At 50.5% G+C, this 24,539-nt stretch overlaps 1 pseudogene; it reads right to left on the bottom strand.

Annotated features, from left to right (window-relative positions):
- Positions 1-5,027: 5,027 nt before the first annotated feature.
- The window catches only part of LOC125745783 (pleckstrin homology domain-containing family A member 5-like), a 121,168-nt pseudogene continuing 101,656 nt past the window's right edge, over positions 5,028-24,539 (bottom strand).

Genomic DNA, 24,539 nt, shown 5'->3' on the forward strand with positions numbered 1-24,539 from the left:
GGGTGCTGTAACATCTGCATCAAGACCCCCCGTTCATGGTAACCCATTTTCGTTCGTGGTACCAATTACATTTTTAGGGAAACTCATACTGAATATGCGGAAGGCAGGTATAGATGATAGTTGCACATATTTGAGCCTCTCTGTTTTTTGCCTGCGATGGGTTGCCACCTCATCCTGGGTTGTTCCCTGCCTTGCGCCGGAGTCTGTAGGATAGGCTCTGGACCCCCTACGATTAGCGGTTACAGACAATGTATGGATGGGTTTACTGCCTTATGGTTATAACCTTAACGTCTTTTTTTCCAATTGGAGCAGTCATATAGTTTTGCCTAAAAACCACTCAAATTTTGTAATCGGAGTCCATAGGAGTCTTTCAGCCCAGAGCTCACGTCTGCAGGAGCTAGCTGTCAGCAGGTGTTGCACGGACTTCCCACTGGGTTGTTCAGCTCTTGCTTTCTATGGTTTCTCGACTGTTATTTGAATTTCTGAGGCAGAAGGCGAATATTCAAAGCCCCAGGCTTCAGTAAGAGTAATGTTGAGCAGGAAGTACAATTAGGAAAAAAACATATTTTACAGGCATATTTTAATGATATATGTTAACAGAAGAGTGACAGTCTCATAGCGTGATTCAAAGGTGTAATGACAGCCAACCTCAACTACACAGACCATAGCATATTTTAAAGTCAAGTAAAAGCTAGTATCCATAAAAAAATACGTAGTTATCCTAATGTATAACTTGTCTGTAGTTTTGCCTGTGGGATTAAAATATTCCTCGAACATTATTTGAATGCACATTTGCTTATAAATCCAGTTCCTTTTCCATTTTCAGCCATGTTCTCTTCTAGACTCAGTATGGATGGAAGCAATAAGGGAGTGTTTGTTCTTAATTAATTATTCAATACGTAAAGGCAAGTAGGCTGCAGTACGATATCACCCATATACAGGTATAGAGCGGCCAAGTGGGCTTTATTATGATACCACCCATATACAGGTATAGAGCGGCCAAGTGGGCTTTATTATGATACCACCCATATACAGGTATAGAGCGGCCAAGTGGGCTTTATTATGATACCACCCATATACAGGTATAGAGCGGCCAAGTGGGCTTTATTATGATACCACCCATATACAGGTATAGAGCGGTCAAGTGGGCTTTATTATGATACCACCCATATACAGGTATAGAGCGGTCAAGTGGGCTTTATTATGATACCACCCATATACAGGTATAGAGCAGCCAAGTGGGCTTTATTATGATACCACCCATATACAGGTATAGAGCAGCCAAGTGGGCTTTATTATGATACCATCCATATACAGGTATAGAGCGGTCAAGTGGGCTTTATTATGATACCACCCATATACAGGTATAGAGTGGCCAAGTGGGCTTTATTATGATACCACCCATATACAGGTATAGAGCAGCCAAGTGGGCTTTATTATGATACCGCCCATATACAGGTATAGAGCGGTCAAGTGGGCTTTATTATGATACCATCCATATACAGGTATAGAGCAGCCAAGTGGGCTTTATTATGATACCACCCTTATACAGGTATAGAGCAGCCAAGTGGGCTTTATTATGATACCACCCATATACAGGTATAGAGCGGTCAAGTGGGCTTTATTATGATACCACCCATATACAGGTATAGAGTGGTCAAGTGGGCTTTATTATGATACCACCCATATACAGGTATAGAGCAGCCAAGTGGGCTTTATTATGATACCGCCCATATACAGGTATAGAGCGGTCAAGTGGGCTTTATTATGATACCATCCATATACAGGTATAGAGCAGCCAAGTGGGCTTTATTATGATACCACCCATATACAGGTATAGAGCAGCCAAGTGGGCTTTATTATGATACCACCCATATACAGGTATAGAGCGGCCAAGTGGGCTTTATTATGATACCGCCCATATACAGGTATAGAGCGGCCAAGTGGGCTTTATTATGATACCACCCATATACAGGTATAGAGCGGCCAAGTGGGCTTTATTATGATACCGCCCATATACAGGTATAGAGCGGCCAAGTGGGCTTTATTATGATACCGCCCATATACAGGTATAGAGCGGCCAAGTGGGCTTTATTATGATACCGCCCATATACAGGTATAGAGCGGTCAAGTGGGCTTTATTATGATACCACCCATATACAGGTATAGAGCGGTCAAGTGGGCTTTATTATGATACCGTCCATATACAGGTATAGAGCAGCCAAGTGGGCTTTATTATGATACCGCCCATATACAGGTATAGAGCGGTCAAGTGGGCTTTATTATGATACCGCCCATATACAGGTATAGAGCGGTCAAATTGGCTTTATTATGATACCATCCATATACAGGTATAGAGCGGTCAAGTGGGCTTTATTATGATACCACCCTTATACAGGTATAGAGTGGTATGAAATAACTTTCTCCCAGGACCACGGTATGACATGCAGACAGTCTGGGCTTCAGAGTGCTTAAAAGTACAAATACACAGGACAGTGTGAAGCAGGGGGGCTGGACACAGGGGCTTATATACACGGTGCCTTAAAGGTTGTATGTGAACAATAAAAAATTATGTAGTAGCAGAAACGCTAGAGTTATATCAGATGACTGACAGTAGTAAATAAATAATAATAAGATAAAGTGACAAGTGTTGGGGGGAGGCGTGGGTGGTAAGGGGGTGGTGTCGAGTGCTGAGCAGTGACCAGTGGTTATGCAAAGTCTTCCTATGTCAGTTAGTGCTTAGAATGAGAACATAACAAAACTAAATCTTCTAGCAATTACGTGCCTCGTTGCACAGACGATTTTGCACGAAATTCCTGACATGGAGTAGACTTTCCTAACAAGAAATGCACATTTTTAAAACAGTGTAGGAGAAATAATTGAACCAAGAATTTACTGTTTTAAAATGTCATTTTCAAGCAAAGAGCACTGTGGCGGATTATGACAAATTCTCAATGATATCATGTAAGAATTTTCTGCGCTGACATGGCGCAGGTGTGACTGACCCGGGGAGGTCAGCACCCACACATCAACAAGCAGAGGCTGCCCTTGTCACGTCACCTAAGGACCTTCTCGGAATCCGAGTTCCCAGGGCAAATGAAACGCACCATTATTGTGGCCTCCTCTAGTGCCCTCCACAGGTTACATCCTCAGTCATCTGAATATTTTGTGGCTATGTGTCTGAATGTGGAGGAACCGTGTCCATCCTACGCCCATCAACAACGGGCAGATGGAGCCAGAGGACGCTTCAGTCCCCTCTGCACTTCAAAGCCAGACCCCCCAGACAGACACCCGACAGCCTTTTAGCACCAGTGACAATGCAGCTATTGTTTTTCACAGCCAGATTCGGTTCTGTTACGATGCCTCTCATTGTGATCTGGAAGCTGTGTTGGGTGCTTTGATATTCAGTAAGATGAACATGTTAACCTCCAGTTTCCCTGCAGCCAAGCCCTAAAGAGGCCTGATACATGGAAATACGGGCGTGGACCATTGGGAATCTAATTCTCTACACATTATGATGAAAATAAGCGAAAATCACAGTTAGATTTAGGCATCATCATACTCTCACCAGGTTTCTCAGTTGACGGATTTAACTACTGGCAACAACAAAGGTCTGTCTGCCTCGTTTTCCATGTATAAAAGAACAAAAGAAACTTCGGACCCAGGGCTTCAAAGACACGTGAAGTTCAAAGCAAGAGGCTTCTGGACTAAGGAAGAATCTGAAGAGCCCCCCCCCCCCCCCCAAACTGAACCCTCACTTGCCATTTGCACAATTTTATCTGCATTTTATGTCTGCTGTGTTTACCATGCACTGTTCAGCTCCATTTCAGTATCTCAGTAGATGGGGTCTCATCTAAGCAGACATGTTGATATCTCTCTGTATGTGTTAATATGCGCGTCTGTATCTAGCCTGTACTTTTAATTCATGTACATCTGGGTAACATGTATAATGTAGGTGATGTATATATAATTTACGTATAAGTAATTCATGTACCGTCCCCCCCTCCGTCTCCCATGTCCTGGGGAAGCTGCATTTCTCTTTTCATTTACACGTGTCCGTACCTTGTGTTCATGACAATAACAATTGAATTGATCTCACAGCCCTCATCCCTTGTGTTCCTCTGCCTACTTCTGAAATTTAATTATAGGCTATTTCAGTGCGATAGATGGTTTTAGCAACCCTGGTGTGTCTGGGCCACAGGGCTGCTACCCGGAGGCACCATGGCCTCGCCTAAAGCCAAGACCTCATCAGGAGATTATCGCCGACGGCTCCTCCCTGTATTGAGCACATAGATAGTAAGAAGTCATTACAACAGACACAAGGGAGATTGATTTTTTTATCCTGATTTCATGTTGGTAAACATCCTATGTTTGCAAATGGGCTCATCAGACCACTGTGGGTGTTTTGCACAAGGTGCTAAATCCTCAGCAGATGCTGCCCTTCGAAGTTCAGGCGGGGGGGGGGGAGCGGAGTTTGTCCGGGAACTTCAAGGTCTCTGCTGCTCGATTGGCCACCCCTTCGCCTCAAAGTCTTGACAAATCCACAAACATACTGAATGGAATCTAATGAATTGTTTTCAGCTCAGTACAATGAAAGACTGATCGCCGTGGTGACCAGAGGCAGCCCAGAGAGCTGCTGATGTCACCACACGTCATTTACATGCATATTAGGCGGCTTTGAAGAAGATTCCTTTGGTTACCGTTACACCCCGAGTGGTGAAAGCCAGGCCCCCCCTCACATACACTGAACTGTAATCCAACTAATGGCCACCCACTCTGCCCATTTAACAGGGGTAATAATGAGTAGTTACTGCAGTCAGGAGGGGAGCGAGACCCTAGTGCCAATCAGGCTGGATAGAGAGAGGAGACCCCAGGTTTAAACCCCTGCTTACCTCGGCAGTTTGATGGTCAGAATCCGTCCTGTGAAAGAATTAAATGCGCGAATAAGGATTAATCATTCGCGGTGGTGCAGGAAAGCCTGACTTGGGCCTTCACAGTAAAGAGCAGGAACTGGTACCACAACAGAGTAAGAAGGGCAACATTTATTTAACATGATATAAAACAGATGCGGTTATGAACATTTGCATATGCACTCTAATAATTAGCCTCTTACAGTTACAGCAGCTTTGTTGTTGTACGGTTTACAGTATATACACAATGGGCTCTCTGTAATTACACTTTGTACACAAAACCAAAGTCTTGCATAAGCAAACCTTGGGTATTGCTCTTTACATGTGCTATTATCCTCTCCGATTCCAAGCCTCCCCCAACTGGTAGGAAATGGAACTGCGACAGAAACTCTGGAAAGTGATGTCTCACTCGATCCAAGCACATCTCAGCCATAGATGCAGAGAAGCGGGTTCGATGCCATGACATTCGTGTGTCGGCTACAGTGTGGTCGAGACTGCAGGTGATCCCACATATACATACTAGTAACCCGAAAAAATATTACAAATCTGTCTATCTGCAGCAATAAAGTGGCACCTTATTGAATTAAAAATCAACTATATATTTATATATATACTTTTAATATATAAAAAGCAAAAAGGTGGTTTGTACAATGAATTACAAAACAAGGCGGTAAAAGTCCAAAGTGTGACAAATTAAAAAAAATGGATTAAACTTGTAAAAATGAACACTGGCTGGAGAAAAATAGGAAATTAAATACAAAGCAGAGAATCACTACTGCAGGTTGGCTGAAGTACAATTGGCATAGTGTCAGTGTCAGAGTGAATCTGGTGTCCAAGTCAGGAGTGACCTGCGTTGGGAAAGATCACTGCTGTCCTTCAACTCAACTGCCGGAAAGTGGTAAAACTCATTAACAACAACAGTAATAATAATAATAATAATGATAATAATAATAATAATAATAATATGATGGTGGTGGTGGTGGCGACAGAATAAGGTCGTCTCCTCTCTACGCCGCCCCCTGCTGGTGGGAGCTGGAAGATGCCGGAGGTCAGTCGGAGGAGCCCGTCTGTCTGGTGACGGGCTTCCTAAAGTGCGTGTCATGGATGCGCTCTGCAGGCTGCCCTGGGGCCAGGAAGCGCGATGGGGGGGCCTCCCACCTCCGTCCCAGAAGCCCTCATGTGTATGTCTTACCGGAGGCCAGGGCTTGGACTGTGGGGGAGGGACAGCCACAGAATGCACATTAAAATAACAACCGGCGACATAAAAGGCCGACGTGGCCGTTAAGTCCGTTAAACAGCACGAGGCCGGAGGTCTGCTTATGAGCTCTGACAATCCCTGACAATGCCTGACAATCCCTGATACGCCATGGCCACTGCCAACATGAACAGGATACAGTTCTGTTTAAAAGAACAAACAAAAAAACACTACCAGAAGTCATGAGTGTTTTTACTGATGAAAAGCCAAAAATCAAAGCTCGATCCTCTGTTAAGTTTGTCATCCTCTGTGTCTTAAAAACTTGAATCTTTGCCTATTTCTTGAAGAAAATCATATCTGTAACATCTGAAAATCGGAAAAACTCCCAGGGAGACCCCAAACCCTAACCCTAACCCTGTTACCAGGCTCACTGGTGGCACCCTCAGAGCTTGTTGTGGCTTTATGGGCTAACGGCTCTACTGCTCCGTGTTCTCAGGCAGACGTCAGCAGCAGCCTGCTTTGCAGACCCCTATCTTGCAGACCCCTACCATGCAGACCCCTACTATGACTTTGGAGCAGTTAAGAAGGGGCCAAAGCCCCAGTCACCTCGATATGCTGATTTCTGACACACGCTTCAGGTGGATGGCATGTGATGCAATTCAGCAGCATGGTTGTGTTGGGGGGGGGGGGGGGGGGGGGCTACACATGGGGCCTGCCAGCGCTCCTTACTGGCGGTACACCTGAGCAAACGCCGGCCACGCATCTCTTTTGGCCTGTGCTGGACAGAGCTGCTTGGCTCCTGTCCGAAGGCACCTTCCTGGCCTTTCTGACCTTCCTATTATGAAACGGCTCTGCCGCAATGAGAATTCACTGCTGCAGTTGCTGGCTGGTCTGTTAGGCTGCCTTTGGTTTGGCATGTCAAAAGCCAGATTAATCTGGACCTCCTGGCTTGCAGGAGGAATCACGGACATCCTCTCTGGGTTGGAAATGTACATACGCTGGGTCCGATCTGGACAGCTGTCCCGACAGATCTGCCCTGCAGACTGCATTTCTTCATAGCACACAAACGGATGGGAATACTGCGACTGTATGAGTAGATACTATGTGTGTGGTCACATAATGGCAAGCGGACACCTTAAAATGGACCTCTTAAGAATAGCAGCAGGGCAGGTATTAGCAGGTCTGCCACTAGAGGCTAAAACACATGCAAAGCTATGGAACGGTGGTGTAGAGGGTGGATGGGTGTTTTTTTTTTTTATAAATAAAATAAAAAAAGGTGCTTACTGTTGCCACTACACACACATGAAGTGGGAACCATCAGCCAGCAGGGGGGGTGGCGGAGGAGATGGAGATGTTGGGGACGGAGAGGACAGGCTTTTCGCTGCAAACAGCCCAACACACAGAGACAAAGAAGTATGTCATTAATTAACCTTCGCACTCCAGAGACGGGTTAAAAACAAGTAATTATGGTAGGAAACGGGAGGCTGTTGGTTCGAGTACCAGATTGAAAAAGCAGAATCAGACAGTCCTTGGAGAAATTACGGGTTAAGGGCCTTGATAAAGGGCTCAACGTGAAATCACTCTGCTGACCCTGTGGTTAGAACCGGACGCACCGAAACCTGCAGAACCACACAGTGCCCTCCACATTTAGCATTTGTCTTCAACTTACTCCAGTAATAGTGTAAAAGCTCCATAAGGCTCAGGAACATGGCTCCATAAGCCTGATTTGACAGGACGGGTAAAAGAACAGAACAATCACAGCAACATGAGGGGACTCCTTCACTGGCTCCCGAAAGCCGGCCCGCATCTCCGGTGCAGCAAGGCTAAAGAACGCAGCTGAGGGGGCGAGGGGACGCCTTCACTGGCGGCAGAAAGCCGGCCCGCATCTCCGGTGCAGCAAGGCTAAAGAACGCAGCTGAGGGGGCGAGGGGACGCCTTCACTGGCGGCAGAAAGCCGGCCCGCATCTCCGGTGCAGCAAGGCTAAAGACCGCAGCTGATGGCGCGAGGGGACGCCTTCACTGGCGGCAGAAAGCCGGCCCACATCTCCGGTGCAGCAAGGCTAAAGACCGCAGCTGAGGGGGCGAGGGGACGCCTTCACTGGCGGCAGAAAGCCGGCCCGCATCTCCGGTGCAGCAAGGCTAAGGACCGCAGCTGATGGCGCGAGGGGACGCCTTCACTGGCGGCAGAAAGCCGGCCCGCATCTCCGGTGCAGCAAGGCTAAGGACCGCAGCTGATGGCGCGAGGGGACGCCTTCACTGGCGGCAGAAAGCCGGCCCGCATCTCCGGTGCAGCAAGGCTAAGGACCGCAGCTGATGGCGCGAGGGGACGCCTTCACTGGCGGCAGAAAGCCGGCCCGCATCTCTGGTGCTGCAAGGCTAAGGACCGCAGCTGATGGCACGAGGGGACGGCTTCACTGGCGGCAGAAAGCCGGCCCGCATCTCCGGTGCAGCAAGGCTAAAGACCGCAGCTGAGGGGGCGAGGGGACGCCTTCACTGGCGGCAGAAAGCCGGCCCGCATCTCCGGTGCAGCAGGTGGAAATTAGCACTGGACAGGGCAGAAGGATGAGCACATGGCACAAGGCAAGATGAGCTATTCTGGGCTGGTATGGCAGGGGAGTTTTTCAATTAGTAAGTTTACATGCACAGCTGAGTTGAGTTATGGTTATAGCTCGATGACGCCATTTAAATCGCACTGCTGTCCTTGTCCCAGTACACATGCATGATAGGTGAATCGATTTATTGACCGAAATATGACTCTGCTACAGTAGGTGACGATCCCTTCAGTTTGTTGGTATTGGGCTTTTTGGGTTGGCCTATCACGCCACAGACATAAAACAATAAATAAATTAATAATAATGGGAATTTTGTAGAATTAAAATTGCAAAATTTGCCTTGCTTTTTTCCCTATGACAGAGTAAAAATGTTTTAGCGAAACTTAAACTCATACCAAGGACTTAAATATTGTACCAAATTGAAGGCAAGAAAAAGCCTGATCTTACTCTAGCTGGCTAGTGATGTAAGAATTGCATGTGCATAACATGCGATGTTGGTATTAATGTAGCACGTCGTCCAGTCCTACTACAGCCATTTTTCTAATTCAGTACAACATACTTGCCTTGCGTTGTGATGTCATTCCAGTTTTTACAGCAGTAGAAAATCAACACCTTGAAGTACCGTCGTTTTGGTACCTCCCTGAAGTACCAAAAGTACGGTACCTGGTGTGGTGGAAAAATGCCCTTTAGTTGAGTGGTGAACTGGACAGCTTTACAGCGCTGTACATCTCACACCTGCTCTGCTATGTTCCAAGCTTCTTCTGCTACTTCTGGGTCAAAGCCTGGGGGGGGGGGGGGGGGGGGAGGGCACTGTGGAGCATGGGCAGAGCACCTTGGCCAGTTTGGGTCCGATTGAAGGTATGCATGCTGGAGTAAATCCACTCCCAGTCACATTATCTGGGTGTCTTAGCCCGACTGAGAAATTCGATTTCAGTCAGACTAACACGTACTTTAGAAGTCCGCTTTTAGTCGGATTAACACAATAATTTGGTATTCTTAGTGTGCATGTAAACGTACTGACTTACCATGGTGAGGAGGACAAACGGACCCATGCTCAAGGAGGTTTTACAGACCGCTGGGCGGAGGGCAGCAGGGCTGGGGTGCAGTGAGCCGTAAGATTTGTGGAATTATTTTAGCTTTTATTTGAATTTTTTAGCAAGGACTGTTCAAGAACACCAAGTCGAAAGGATTTATTTGGATAAAAAAGGAAATTAAAAATCTTTGAAAAGTAATGAATTTCAGGCTGGTTAACAATGCATTCAAAATGGGGATTATGGCTTTTGGGGAGAAGCTAAATCTTTCCAAATCTTCAAGAGAGAGTAAAAATGTGTTTTGGGCCTGATGGGTAGCAGAAATGCATTGGAGTGCGACTGGGTACAGCTTGATCCTGACAGACTCCACCCAGCAATGTAACTACCGCATTTTCAAGCTGGAACATTTAACTATGGTATATGTTTGAAACCAAAATACTTATCTATAGACTATAAAATTATACGTATATCTTCATCTATGGAGCTCCTCTGAATCCTAATCATGCCTGGCTGCTGAATTGGCACTGTCACCTCTCCTACCTACCACCAACATGATAGTTAAAATGCCTCTATATAAGCTTATTCCTGATTGGTAGCCCACCTGCCGCTAGGTTGAATGACTCAAAATAAGGTTGTCCCTGATTGGCTGCTGTATGGGCACTGTCACCTCTCCTACCTACCACCAACATGATAGTTAAAATGCCTCTATATAAGCTTATTCCTGATTGGTAGCCCACCTGCCGCTAGGTTGAATGACTCAAAATAAGGTTGTCCCTGATTGGCTGCTGTACTGGCACTGTCACCTCTCCTACCTACCACCAACATGCAACTTTAAATGCCTCTATGTAAGCTTATTCCTGATTGGTAGCAGCACCTGAACCGTTTCCTCCCCACCTGCCATTAGGTTAAATGACTGAAAATAAGGTTGTCCCTGATTGGCTGCCGTATCGGCGCCGCCCCCTGCCCACCTGCCACCAGCTTGCTGCGTTTCGAGGCTTCGGCTGCCAGCTCGTAGCTGATGTTGATCATCTTCTCCTGCTCCAGCGTGCCGGCTTCTTCCTTCGTCTCGTCCTCGGGGCTCAGGGACATCGGCGGCAGGGTGTTCTGCAGGCTGGCACAAGGACATAGGGGCGGTGGGAACGCGAGACTGCTTCCCAACACTTCCTGCGTGCCAGTGTGCTAAAATGTCAGCAGGTCCCTAAAATCATCTGGAAAGGACTCCCTGTGATATTGTCTCTGGACAGGCAGACGATGCAGACTGCATTAAACAATGGGAGGCGGATGCGAGGGAGCCTTTAAAGAAATCACTCCTGAGCTGGCATTCAGACTCAAATGTCACCCCACAATCAGGCAGGGGTGCCTCACCGAGGGCCCCCTCCCTAAAAGGCCTGTTTGAGTGACATGTGAGGTGGCTTCCACTGCTTTGATCTCTACCACTGATCTCGCAAGCAGTGTCTTGTCTTCCAGCTTATTTACCTGGTGCAGAAAATGCCATGTCGTTTGGCTGCATTTGCGTGAAGAGACACAGAAATGGGCACAGCTGGTCCCCCCACCCTCGCCCCCCCAGGACGGCGAGCCTTGCCTGGTCTTGGCAATGAGCGCTTTGATTCGCTCCACTTTCTTCTGCCTATCAGCTTCCTCCTCTGGGCTGGACTCTGGGCACGGCTCTTGGATCAACACCTTTTCTGGCTCAGAGAGCTGTGGCATGGGGACACAGGGCTGGAGGCACAGGGAAAAGAAACAGAGAGCAGAGTACAGAGGGAAACACAGTGTCAGACTGTGTCAAAGTGAGACTGCCCATTGTGTGAAACTGCACAAAACTATGCCAGACTATTATAGAGTGGCACACTGTCCAGCTGTGTCAAACTGTGACAGTGTCTATAATGTCAAAATGTGTGATTGCGTCATGACAACAGAGACACCCTGGGAGATCTCAGCCAATCACCATCTGTGCAGCAGACTGATGAGCCAATTAAAGGGTAGCCCTAATCATAGGCAGGACGGGAAATGTTAGTAAGGGGCCACTGCTGGTTTTTGCAAGGAAGGTCCCGGAAGCCTGAATGAGCATATGAGACACACAATGGATCAGGGACAAGCGACAGGCCAAATCATCTCCGAGAATTAGAGGCCTGGGTGGCCATTGCCCTGAGGGCATTAATGCCAGCGTGCCCTGCCTGGGAAGGGGGCACCTGGGTAGAGAGAGCTGCATGGAGATTACAGGGGACACCACCCCTTCCTGTGTCAGCACAGGATTATGATATGATGGTGACCTTTCTATCAATCCGTCAAAGCAAACCTTCGGAAACACAGACAGGAATCCGCGAGGCGATCGCACCCGAAGAAAGGGACGGCCGTCGGCCTATTCTGTGGGTCAGGAAAGCAAACCAAGCCAATTTTTATGAATTTGCATGAAAAACAGCAGCTAAATGACTTCCGCTAAAGCAGAACCGATAGTGTTTTCTGGCATCTCGGATCCCAGAGAGACGGCAGAGCGGCCTTCTGGACCAGCCACTGTAATTCACTGGAACACAGCGGCCAAACGCCCAGGGGTGACAGGCAGAACGAAGGAATCTTAGATGCTGCATTTTCAGTATCATTACTCACACAGAAAAGACTGGAATACACATAGTTACAGACGTTCAAGTTGTAATTTTTTATTTTAATGTATCACCGTTAAAGACAAACACCAGCAAATTAACTATGCAGCCCGATATGGATTATGCAGATATGGATTATGCAGATACAGTTATAGATGATTTCTGTATGTAGCTGTATCTGTGTTGGGCTACATGGAAACAGTCGTCGTGGGGACGTGTGAATGTTCAACGTGAATGTGCTTCTGTGTGCCTGCGGACATCCCATCTTAGGCACATGGAATTCAGGGAGGCAGATCTGGGATAACCAGGGCGGCGGACGGTGCTTTTAAAAATACAGTGGAAATACCTGATACAGTAGTATAATGTCTAGGCAGTATGACAGCAGAGAGTGGCAGTAACATTTGCCGACCAGGATTAGCAGGCAGCGTGTGCCTCAGTGAGCTATGCTCCTACGGCTGTGATCAGAAGGTCGCCAGTTTGAGCCCAGCCTCAGCAAGGCCCTCAACCCCCAGCTCCCTGGACACCCCAACCCTTCATAGCCAGCTTGCTCTCACCTACAGAGATCAGGTTGGGGGAGACATATGAGGGCGATCAATAAAGTATCAATTATTATTATTAGAGCGCGACTGTGGAATTTGCCAGCAGGCAGTAGACTTCTTGCTAGCTGCTGACTGGCGGAACGACAGACTTCTGAGACACTGAGCATCACTCCTGCATGTCAGGGAGCTGCTGTCAGTTTGTAGGAGACTCTGGGAACTCCAGGACAGGAGGGACATCTGCCGTGATGTGTGAGCACGTACGTATGGGGACACGTCGTACGTATGGGGACACGCCGCACTGTATGGGGACACGCCGCACTGTATGGGGACACGCCGCACTGTATGGGGACACGCCGCACTGTATGGGGGCACGCCGCACGTATGGGGGCACGCCGCACGTATGGGGGCACGCCGCACGTATGGGGGCACGCCGCACGTATGGGGGACACGCCGCACGTATGCGGACACGCCGCACGTATGGGGGCACGCCGCACGTATGGGGGCACGCCGCACGTATGGGGGCACGCCGCACGTATGGGGGCACGCCGTACGTATGCGGGCACGCCGTACGTATGCGGGCACGCCGCACGTATGGGGACACGCCGCACGTATGGGGACACGCCGCACGTATGGGGACACGCCGCACGTATGCGGGCACGCCGTACGTATGGGGACACGCCGTACGTATGGGGACACGCCGTACGTATGCGGGCACGCCGTACGTATGGGGACACGCCGTACGTATGGGGACACACCGTACGTATGCGGGCACGCCGTACGTATGCGGGCACGCCGTACGCTATGGGGACACGCCGTACGTATGCGGACACGTCGCACGTATGGGGACACGCCGCACTGTATGCGGACACGCCGCACGTATGGGGACACGCCGCACGTATGGGGACACGCCGCACGTATGCGGACACGCCGCACTGTATGCGGACACGCCGCACGTATGGGGACACGCCGCACGTATGGGGACACGCCGCACGTATGGGGACACGCCGCACTGTATGCGGACACATCGCACGTATGGGGACACATCGCACGTATGGGGACACATCGCACGTATGGGGACACGCCGCACTGTATGCGGACACGCCGCACGTATGGGGACACGCCGCACGTATGGGGACACGCCGCACGTATGGGGACACGCCGCACGTATGGGGACACGTCGTACGTATGGGGACACGCCGTACGTATGGGGACACGCCGTACGTATGCGGACACGTCGCACGTATGGGGACACGTCGCACGTATGGGGACACGCCGCACTGTATGGGGACACGCCGCACGTATGGGGACACGCCGCACGTATGGGGACACGCCGCACGTATGGGGACACGCCGCACGTATGGGGACACGCCGCACGTATGGGGACACGTCGTACCTCTGGTCCCGCCTCGGTGTCCTCGGGCGTTCCGGCCTCCCTGAGGCGTGCTGTCTCCTCCACTGCAGGCTCCTGCTCCTTCGTCAGCTGCAGCTCCTGCAGAGAAGCCTCCAGCTCCAGGGTGTCCCTGCACAGCAACTCGTCCTTCTTACGGTTCTGGCAGAGCGAGGAAATGGTCAGTGGCGAGCAAAACCTCTCATATTTATTCATTTAGCATAAACTAAATAATGCAAAGATGATGTACATTTGGAGAAAGCAGAGTCAGCCGGTCTCTGGAGCGACTGGGGGTTAAAGGCCCTGCTCAAGGCCCCAACTGTGACATCATTGCGCCAACCCTAGGATCTGAACCAGCAACCTTCAAATCACAAGTGCAACATCCTACCCTGCTGAGCCACACAACACTGCTAATGAGCCCCTTTAACTGACAGCAGCCGCACAATTCTGTTCACTCGGAGCACTGGACTGATGGTAAACAGCTATGAAACACTTTGCAAGGAACTGGAACTGTTCTGGATACAGTGTTGCAAGAAGCCAGAACCGCTCCAGATACAGTGTTGCAAGGAACCGGAACTGTTCTGGATACAGTGCTGCAAGGAACCGGAACTGTTCCGGATACAGTGCTGCAAGAACCAAGAACCGCTCCCGATACGGTGCCTTAAAATCTGAGCCATCCTGACCCCCTGACTGGCCATAACTGCAGAGGCACCGGGAGCGAGCACGTACACATCGCTTGCTGTGCGCGGCAGACAGCCGAGGTGAAACCTTCCATCCTCTGCGTAATTTAAATTATCCAGACGCTCAGCACGCGTGTTCCTGCCAATCAGCGGTGAGACGGCATAGCGAAGCTGCCCTCAGCATCCGTGATGAGGCAGCATGCTGGAGAGTCGAGGACGCGTAGAGGCATCTTAGAGGGGCTGAAGGTCACCCAGGGCAGCCCTATCACATTGCCCAGATTTTATTCACATTATTGCAACTCAGTATTCTATTCCTTTTAAAGGACACAATGACCTCATCATTTTTATTGTTCTGTTGCAGTTCTATCCATCCATTCTGGTCACTGGGGCCCCTGACTGTCCTTCCCCATGCTGCACAGGGTATATACCTCCCCCCAGGCAATAGGAGAAGCCCCTGCCACAGTCTGCCATCTGGGGGCAGTACCTGCAGGGTGATGGGAGGTGTGTGGGAGGGGGCAGAGTCCTCTTGGCCCACCACGCCCTTCTTCTTGTCCCTGAGCAGGGCCTGCTGGTGCCTCGGATCCGCTCCAGCTGCTCCCCCAGGCTCATGCGAGGTCGCATGCACTCAGGCCCCCCCGGCTGCTCCACAGCACCTCTGGGGGCGATCCTGCTGTGGGTGGGAGGGGAAGTGGCGGAGCCCATCATTGGCTGAGAGCTGATACACTCTGGACTGCACTGAGCATGGGCATGTAGAAGCGGCTGATGCTAGAACATTCCACACCGCCTACCCACTTGTTAGAAATATTTTTAATTGGTGTTAAATTAGTTGACAAGGAGCCACAGAAAACAGAATTAAGGCAGCAGAGGAGCCAGTAGGGGGCAGCACACAGTTAGCCAGCATGACCAGTAGGGGGCAGCACACAGTTAGCCAGCATGACCAGTAGGGGGCAGCCTTACCGTTTTGGAGTCAGGCTTCTTGCTCTTCCTCAGGGTGACGTAGGACGCGATGGTGGCCGACTCAGGCATGGGGGGCACTATGCCGACAGGGTAGGGGATTCCTGAGAGAAGTGACAGGTGATCACAGGGCTGCTACAGCCAAGGCTCCCCCGTTCGCAGACCCCCGGGGGCCTCACCTTTGGGGTTGGCCGGCTCTGCTTCTGCCGCCTGCTCTGCCTTCTCCTCCCCGTTGGTCTCGTCCACCTCGGCCACTGTCGTCAGTTCTGGCTCGCTCTTGTACAGCCTGTAGTCTGGACCCTGATGGGCGGGAAGCTGACTGAGCACAGATGGGTGGCAAAAGCAGGGGTTTTTACAGGGGCGGGGCCACAGGGACACTGGCCCCAGCGGGTTGGACCCCAAAGTGCCCCCTTGTCCTGTCATCAATGATGAAAAACATACAGTATTACTGCCTAATGAAAAGGCTGCACCCCCTGTGCTGGACGAGAGACTCGGAGACCTAGTTAAGATAATCAAGTATCATGTCTGCCTCAAAACACGGGGAGACGGACTGAATCTGAGCAACGAGAACAACACAGGTCTCATTGTTAGTTCAATACAGTGATTTCTAATGAATTTTATGCAAATGTTCACAGCCACTCAAATATGGTCACGGCGTCTGCATCCACTTGTATAGGTGATGGGAAAATGGTCAGGGGAAGAAATGCAAGAAAAATGGAACGATGGAGGAAACATGAGCTTAGAGGAGGTCTGGAGATGATCGTGTGAGCCATCGAGGTCAGACCGCGGGGCGGGGGGGGGGACACTTGACGAGGCGGCAGTGAGAGAGGGGGGGCTGAGGGGATGAGGTGGAGGACGCCGGGCAGTGGGGGGGGGTCAGCGTGACCGCTTACGCCATGCGCCCCATTCCTCTGGCCTGCCTTGCGCTCCTCCGGCCGGTGCAGAGGCTGTCGTGTCACGTGCAACTGTCCGCCGCCTGGGTTGGGGGGGGGGCGGCGGCACCGCACACGGCCTCTCGCTGATGTCATAGGACTGGGGGAGGGGCGGCCGCGGTGGCACGCCATCCTCTTCCTAAAGGTGACAGAGAGGTTCGGTGTAACGGCTCCCCCTGCCTGATGAGGCCGCCACCGTGCCCTGGCATGATCCAGGAAGCCGCTCATGTCGAGATCTAGGGGGCCCTGACGTTAATGACACGTTTGGGGGGGGGGGGGGTGCGTTACGGGATGGCTGGTCCTGTCTCTCCTCCTGCCTGTGATGCCCCCTGCGATTCGTGCGTGTGAGGGGGTACCACAACACTATTTAACCCGCAGAACCAAACCATTTCTCAGAATCGATCATCACGAAGAGACTCACCTCACTCTTATATTTACTGGAGACAGGTTTCGAACCCAGGGTACCTAAAATGAAAAAGGATGTTCTTGAACATGCTGAACATATTGGTCAAGATCATTTGAATTATTATACCAGAAAAACAAATATTAAAAAGTTAACAGAATTTTATGAAAAGGTACACTGAATGAATGCATGAATGATTAGACTATTAGATTAATAAATACATAAAGTTGTTCGAAAGGCCACCAGAATTTGCAGCTGTCTGGGTAATTAATATATTAAAGCTAATTTACGCAAACTGCTAATTTGTAAGAGTAACACAATAGACAGCTAAGTAAAAACTGCAGTCGTCAACCCAAGGCCTAAGCTGGCAGGGCCGTCAGCTAGAGTTTGGGAGGAACTTCACAAAGATGGTCACTGTGGTGAGATTGCTGTGCATGACCCCTTCTTACATCTAACACTGCATCTTTGTGAAGCAGCAGAAAGATCACACAAGGTGGTCTACTGAGCTGTGGGGAACTGCCTGATGATTCACTGAGCCATCGAATATCCTATTATAACAGATGGACAAGCAAGTCCTCCCTGCTGGGAAAAGCACTACTTGCTCTTTCATGGTGTGGACTGCATTGTTCCGGCATGATCTAGGCTCGCACGGCGTTTTCGAAGGCAAAGTAATTGCCAATAGGTATGCAGTTATCTTGAGTGATTCATCCATGACTAAAGCTACACTCACATTTATTTAGGAGAAGTTTTTTCCAAAGCTACACAGAGCTTGGGGGCAGAGTGGAGAGCGAGCTGGCGTCCGAGCCCAGCAGTCAGGTGATTAGAGTGCCAGTCATGGGATGTGAGCCCATGAACTTCCGGACCACAGAGTCGCACGCCCTCCACACAGAACAGAACCTCTAACCATATGTCATCATAACGAAGATCAATGAGCATCAATACAACGTACCAGGACCATCTCAGCCACCTGACCTCAACCCAACACGTACAGCAGCCGGGGAGGCGGAGCCTGAAACTGTCCGCAGCAACAGGATAACCACCAATCATGTTTGTGTAGAAGAATGCAGCCCCCCCATTCATAGCTACGTCCAGGAATACTGCAGCTGGTAACGCTTTTATTGTAGCCGTAAAATATTATTTGTTGGTCTTACCTTTATTTTTCCTTAGCTCCTTAAATTAAGTACCATCTCTCGTGTCTCTCCTTACCTGCAGATGGCTGTAGATCACAGCATATAGATCCAATGCGCACTGTAAGGAACTCCGAAGTCTGCAATTACATCAGGCTAAACTGCTTCGCCAAGACCAAACACTAAGTGCGTATTTTATCAAAACTGAGGTATGGCCAAAATGTGTCTGTTAGACTCTCTCTCTTTGCCTTCATGGGACAGGAGAGGTAACTGGGCAGAGTGTGTGTGTGTTTATGTACACAGGGTGCGGCTCCAGGCGACACACACCTGTGCTGTCCATACTCCTCTCAGGTTTGCTCTTGTTCAAGGCCTCAATCACATCCTGGATCCTCCACAGGTCCTTCTGGATCTGCCCGTGCTGCTGGCTGGGGGTGTCTGTCTGTGAGCACACACACACGCACACACACGCACACACACGCACGCACACGCACGCACACACACGCACACAGCCACGCACACGCACGCACACGCACGCACACACACACAGACCAAGGTCACTCTCTAATACACAATGACTCAAATTATTCCTTAGCAAAGTGCTCTGAAAAACCAATATGCCTTAAAGTAAACAGTTAAGTGGCTTTTATTCTCTTTTCTTTTCCATGAAGCCCAGACGAGTAGGAGTAGAAGCGAAAACACCTCTGATCTCTCATAGCTGCATTGTAGTTTACTCTACAGGCAGGAACATCTTCTTTGGGCCCCTGGTCCAATATATTACATATTCATGTCTGTCGATTCAGAGTCGCGAGCAGATCTTTTAATAAATATGTAAATATACTGTACATACACATACAGTAGGCGTTGGGGAATTCCGCGTCTGAGTAAGCCTCATTCTCCCTTACGATGTTTCGATTAGATTCGCAATATTAAATGACGGTCTGCCACAATCTCCTCTCGGAATTATGAGATTGCAAACATCTCAGGTAGCTGTCGGGCTACTTTGAGTTGCCAGTTTAAAGAGTTTCATGACTGACATCTCGATAGTTTGTAGTTTTCAAGATACGTGCCTCTGACTTACTGCAGCGTGATGGAACCTCACAACCCGACAACTGACATAAATTATGTGGACCAGAGAAATGAAATGGATCAGGTTTGGTAGCCGATACCATCAATAGAAAAATGCCTGGATCAGCCCTGATTCCAAACTTTATTGGGTCAGGACATTACTGCTTGAAATCAAATAGGATGCAAATACAGACTCGTTTCACATGCTGTCTACATTGCCTGTTCTCTGGGGCCACCCAAATCTCCAGGGCTCTGTGATCTGCACCACAATGCTGGCTATGAATGGCAGCCTACATCTGCTCAGCATTCTGTGGACCTCATTAAGCCCTGCTGCCTTCATTCTGGTTTCCCTTTGCACCCATGAGGGTCAGAAGAGTCTCCGCAAAGCCACGCCCCCCTCAAGTCCCAGAGTAATCCCTGCCGAGTTGACTTTCACGCTTTCTTAACCTGTTAATTAATTGTACGTGCCTGGAAGCACTTTTAATCCAGCCAGCCCGAACTACGCCACGGTTGCCGTCTCAATCTGGCGGAGGATGCGGGAAAAGAGTTTTGAGACCAAACTTTTCCCCCTTTTAATTATCAACTCTTGCGAAGAGAAAAATCCCCAAGAAACAGAAGAGAGGGTGGGAGTGACTGACTCATTCAGGTGTGAAGACAGCAGTGGCGATCTGCCTCTCCGAGAAGCGCATTACTGCAGCCGAGTATCCTGACTGAGGAGAGCATTAGCGATGATGCATTCCAGTGGGGTCTCGGGGATAATTGTCTGCATTGTTTGAGAGACGGGCCCCTTATGAAGGACACAGAGGGCTTCAGTGCTCTGGTAGCCTAATGCACGGACTCGAGCTCCAGCCAATGGGCTGCATGAGGAACACTGAGGTTCTACCTCAGAGAAAATGCTTCTACCCAAGACTTGTCTTCTCTTACAATGGTCAACAATCACTGTGATTTTGACATCCCACTTTCCTCTTTGATTCTGATTAAGATAACGCATTATCAAATATCTATGACACGTTCCCAAGTGTCACACGGCGCCACACTTATAGTGATACACATAAGCGGCTCATTACATTTGTAAAGGGAGCGTTCAGCTGAAACCAGAGCTGAAATTCCAAGTCTTCCACTCCGGGGATTCATGAGCAGCTAAAGTGAAAGTGAAGAGACCTGGAATGCTCTCGCTTCCATTCCTACTCAGACTCCATGGGGGGGACATCTGATCATGCCAGAATGTTCCAGCAGTGAGGGGGTGCAGTACCTGCAGACCCCCCCAGGGTCTCCAGCTGTTCCATCAGGCGACTCTTGGAGAGCGAGACGTCTGCCTCCAGCCGGTCGTACTCTCTCCACGAGCGCTCCAGCTCCTGAGGGGCGTCACCACGTCTAGTGAGCCACTGTCCCCAGCGGACAGCGTCTGATAACGACACCAGGATGCAGGTGCTCCTGCAACGCGCTGGGTCTCACTTAGCCCGGTGTTTTAGTTATGCCCTGTTTGTACCCTGATACTGTGGTCATGTGACATGGGCATTTATTTGGTGATGTTCCTTCAGTAGCTGATCAGAATGGTAACAGAATGCTTGTAAACTACAAATGAACCATTGGCAGAAATAAAATGTACCAATATATCTGTAAAAATATGTTTTAGCATTAGAATTTGTCATATTAGAGATAGATAAAACATCCTGCTTTTCCAGGCATCGGAAATCGTGGGATGGGGGAAAATTAAAACTGCGGCTGTGGTTTTACTAAAGGCTGGGTCACACTTCTGTGAAGATCATTCGAAGATCTATGACGTTTGACGTCACTGTGGGCCTTTGCGGACCAACGCCTGCTGCACTCCAAATGTGTGTCGGCACGGCGGTGGACGCGCGGCTCTGGACACACTGTGCACGGTCAACTCGTTAGCGTCCACAACACCAACACGGCCGTTGGAGTGGTCTGCAAACCCTACGGACTATTGGCAAGGCGATAAATACAAGTAAAGCTGGTTCTCAGAATTTTTCAAACATAGAAAAACAGACACAAACCTCACTGCTGTTATATGTGTGCAGGGAATATCAGAACAATAATTAATATTAATTCACATAAATTCATAATAATATATCCATCCTTCCATCCGTTTTCCAAACGGCTTATCCTATTGGGTCGCGGGGGGTCCGGAGCCTATCCCGGAAGCAATGGGCACGAGGCAGGGAACAACCCAGGATAGGGGGCCAGCCCATCGCAGGGCACACTCACACACCATTCACGCACACATGCACACCTACGGGCAATTTAGCGACTCCAATTAGCCTCAGCATGTTTTTGGACTGTGGGGGGAAACCGGAGTACCCGGAGGAAACCCCACGACGACATGGGGAGAACATGCACACATGTGACCCAGGCGGAGACTCGAACCCGGGTCCCAGAGGTGTGAGGCAACAGTGCTAACCACTGCACCACCATGCCACCTCTAATAATATATTATTATTAAAAATATAAATACAATATGTTGTGTGCATGTGCAAAGTATGTGGCTTGACCAGAGAACTATGTATGCCAGGTGTGCGGAGCGTGGTGTGTGCCAGGTGTGTGCGGGGCGTGGAGTGGAGTGAGCGAAGCATGGTGTGTGCAGGGTGTGGAGTGAGCGGAGCATGGTGTGTGCCAGGTGTGTGCAGGGTGTGGAGTGAGCGGAGCGTGGTGTGTGCCAGGTGTGTGCAGGGTGTGGAGTGAGCGGAGCGTGGTGTGTGCCAGGTGTGTGCGGGGCACGGAGTGAGCGGAGCGTGGTGTGTGCCAGGTGTGTGCGGGGTGTGGAGTGAGCGGAGCATGGTGTGTGCCAGGTGTGTGCGGGGCACGGAGTGAGCGGAGCGTGGTGTGTGCCTGGTGTGTGCAGGGTGTGGAGTGAGCGGAGCATGGTGTGTGCCTGGTGTGTGCGGGGCACGGAGTGAGCGGAGCGTGGTGTGTGCCAGGTGTGTGCAGGGTGTGGAGTGAGCGAAGCATGGTGTGTGCCAGGTGTGTGCGGGGCACGGAGTGAGCGGAGCATGGTGTGTGCCAGGTGTGTGCAGGGTGTGGAGTGAGCGGAGCATGGTGTGTGCCTGGTGTGTGCGGGGCACGGAGTGAGCGGAGCGTGGTGTGTGCCAGGTGTGTGCGGGGCACGGAGTGAGCGGAGCGTGGTGTGTGCCAGGTGTGTGCAGGGTGTGGAGTGAGCGGAGCGTGGTGTGTGCCTGGTGTGTGCGGGGCACGGAGTGAGCGGAGCGTGGTGTGTGCCAGGTGTGTGCAGGGTGTGGAGTGAGCGGAGCGTGGTGTGTGCCTGGTGTGTGCGGGGCACGGAGTGAGCGGAGCGTGGTGTGTGCCTGGTGTGTGCGGGGCACGGAGTGAGCGGAGTGTGGTGTGTGCCAGGTGTGTGCAGGGTGTGGAGTGAGCGGAGCGTGGTGTGTGCCTGGTGTGTGCGGGGCACGGAGTGAGCAGAGCGTGGTGTGTGCCAGGTGTGTGCGGGGCATGGAGTGAGCGGAGCGTGGTGTGTGCCAGGTGTGTGCAGGGTGTGGAGTGAGCGGAGCGTGGTGTGTGCCTGGTGTGTGCGGGGCACGGAGTGAGCGGAGCGTGGTGTGTGCCAGGTGTGTGCGGGGCACGGAGTGAGCGGAGCGTGGTGTGTGCCAGGCGTGTGCAGAGTGTGGAGTGAGTGGAGCAAGGTGTGTGCCTGGTGTGTGCGGGGCACGGAGTGTGGAAAGCGTGCCGTGGCATACGCCAGGTGTGAGCAGGTGGTGGGCGGGGTCACTCACGGTGGTGACGCGTGATAGCTCTCGGCAGGTGTGAGCAGGCGGTGGGCGGGGTCACTCACGGTGGTGACGCGTGATAGCTCTCGGCAGGTGTGAGCAGGCGGTGGGCGGGGTCACTCACGGTGGTGACGCGTGATAGCTCTCGGCAGGTGTGAGCAGGCGGTGGGCGGGGTCACTCACGGTGGTGACGCGTGATAGCTCTCGGCAGGTGCTGAGCAGGCCGCTCTGCAGCACGTCCCGCTGCTGCACCACACTCTGCACGGCCGCCGGGTTCTCAGCACTCATCTCGATCTCCTGGCTGGCGGACAGCAGCGCCGTCTCCAGGGTGTGCTGAGGAAGACATGGAGGCCCAGCCTGTCAGGTGGCACACGTTCTCCCCAGGAGTACTCTGCTGCACTGATGCAGGAATTTTGATTAATACTGATAACTAATTTTTTTGTCTCATATCCCTGATATGATATCCTGAGCTCCAGAAATATGTAGTGAAACTGATGTGCGTGACGTTGCCTGTGTTATATGATGCAGTTGCTTCACACATACTAGCTAGAGTCTAAGTGGGGAAGGAGTTGACAAAAACCCTCATTCTCCTCTGCACAGAAAATAACTGATCGCCCAATGCAATCATCACCATTATAGATCAAGACTGACAAACACTCACACACTTTTGTACTCATATCTTTGTGGGGACATTTCTATAGGAATGGGTATAGGTATTTCTATACCAGCAATGACCCCCTAACCCCCCCCAGCCCCAACCTTAACCATAAGTAACCAAACTAAATACGAGACTTTTGGCATTTTTACTTCTTTGATCACATTCATAGAATTTTATAAAACTGAGGTTATCCAAATGGGGACCTGAAGAAGTGTCCCCACAAGTAAGGAAGGTTCAGGTTTTACTGCACTTTGGGGAAATTTTGGTCCTCAAATGTGATCTATGCACACACACACACACACACACACACACACACACACACACACACACACACACACACACACACACACACACACACACACACACACACATATGTACACATAGACAGAGAGAATGAAGAATTTATACGTAGACCTGATCCAAAAGGAGCAGGTCTGCATATAAATAAGCACATGGAAGCGACTGCTGCTAAAAGCAGGGGCAGACAGACAGACGGCAGGCAGACATACATACAGACAGACGGCAGACAGACAGCAGACAGACAGACGGCAGGCAGACATACATACAGACAGACGGCAGACAGACAGCAGACAGACGACAGACAGACGGCAGACAGACAGACGGCAGGCAGACAGATAGGCACCTTCTCCCTGTGAAGCTGCCGCAGCTTCTCCTCCTGGGTCCTCAGCACCTTGTCCTGCTCACACAGTCTGCTCAACTTTGCCTGGAAACAGACAGGTCAGAGGTCAGGCTAGATCTTGGAGGG

Source organism: Brienomyrus brachyistius, chromosome 1 (genome assembly GCF_023856365.1).
Source record: "Brienomyrus brachyistius isolate T26 chromosome 1, BBRACH_0.4, whole genome shotgun sequence".
Lineage (NCBI taxonomy): Eukaryota > Metazoa > Chordata > Actinopteri > Osteoglossiformes > Mormyridae > Brienomyrus > Brienomyrus brachyistius.